Source organism: Colobus angolensis, unplaced genomic scaffold (assembly GCF_000951035.1).
Source record: "Colobus angolensis palliatus isolate OR3802 unplaced genomic scaffold, Cang.pa_1.0 Scaffold40, whole genome shotgun sequence".
In the NCBI taxonomy this organism is placed as follows: domain Eukaryota; kingdom Metazoa; phylum Chordata; class Mammalia; order Primates; family Cercopithecidae; genus Colobus; species Colobus angolensis.
This window is the reverse complement of record NW_012117377.1, coordinates 3,933,863-3,934,779: the sequence shown is the minus strand read 5'-3', so window position 1 is coordinate 3,934,779 and position 917 is coordinate 3,933,863. Positions and strand designations below refer to the sequence as shown.

The 917-nt window shown below is 47.1% G+C and overlaps 1 pseudogene across 1 annotated transcript; it reads left to right on the top strand.

Annotated features, from left to right (window-relative positions):
- The first annotated feature begins 432 nt into the window (after window positions 1–432).
- LOC105521491 lies at window positions 433–917 on the top strand (annotated as a pseudogene). Its single transcript, XR_001003280.1, has one exon. The product of XR_001003280.1 is annotated as a ubiquitin-60S ribosomal protein L40 pseudogene (transcript).

The following is a 917-nucleotide window of genomic DNA, read 5'->3' as shown; positions in this document are numbered from 1 at the left end:
AGGGGGCAGATCACTTGAAGTCAGGAGTTCAAGACCAGCCTAACCAACATGGCGAAACCTTGTCTCCACTAAAAACATGAAACAATTAGCCAGGTGTGGTGACGCACGCCTGTAATCCCAGCTAATCAGGAGGCTGAGGTGGGAGGATCACTTGAACCCTGGAATTGTAGGTTGCAGTGAGCCAAGATTGTACCACTGCACTCAGAAAAAAGCAGAAAGATTTTTAAGCCATAAACTACTAAACTCACATGAAGTGCCTGCATTAAGTGAGCAGCCATGAGGCTTATTGCACAAAAAGGAAATGCTTAAATACATCAAATCATAACCCAAAATGAGGCTACACAGGAAAATCATCTCATTCAAATGTATCAACATATCAAAAATGGCTTTTTAAACTCTTGTCAATTTTGAGTATTTCTTGAATTTTTAATATATTTTGGAGGGCGGCTGAGCTGGTTGGTGGTGACGGTCGTGTGGCAGACGCAAACATGCAGATCTTTGTGAAGACCCTCACGGGCAAAACCATCACCCTTGAGGTCGAGCCCAGTGACACCATTGAGAATGACAAAGACAAAATTCAACACAAGGAGGGTATCCCACCTGACCAGCAGCATCTGATATTTGCCGGCAAACAGCTGGAAGATGGCCGCACTCTCTCAGACTACAACATCCAGAAAGAGTCCACCCTGCACCTGGTGTTGCTCCTGCAAGGTGGCATTATTGAGCCTTCCCTCCACCAGCTTGCCCAGAAATACAACTGCGACAAGATGATCTGCCGCAAGTGCTATGCTCGCCTTCACCCTCATGCTGTTAACTGCCGCAAGAAGAAGTATGGCCACGCCAACAACCTGCGCCCCAAGAAGAAGGTCAAATAAGGCTCTTCTTTCCTTGAAGGGCAACCTCCTGCCCAGGCCCCG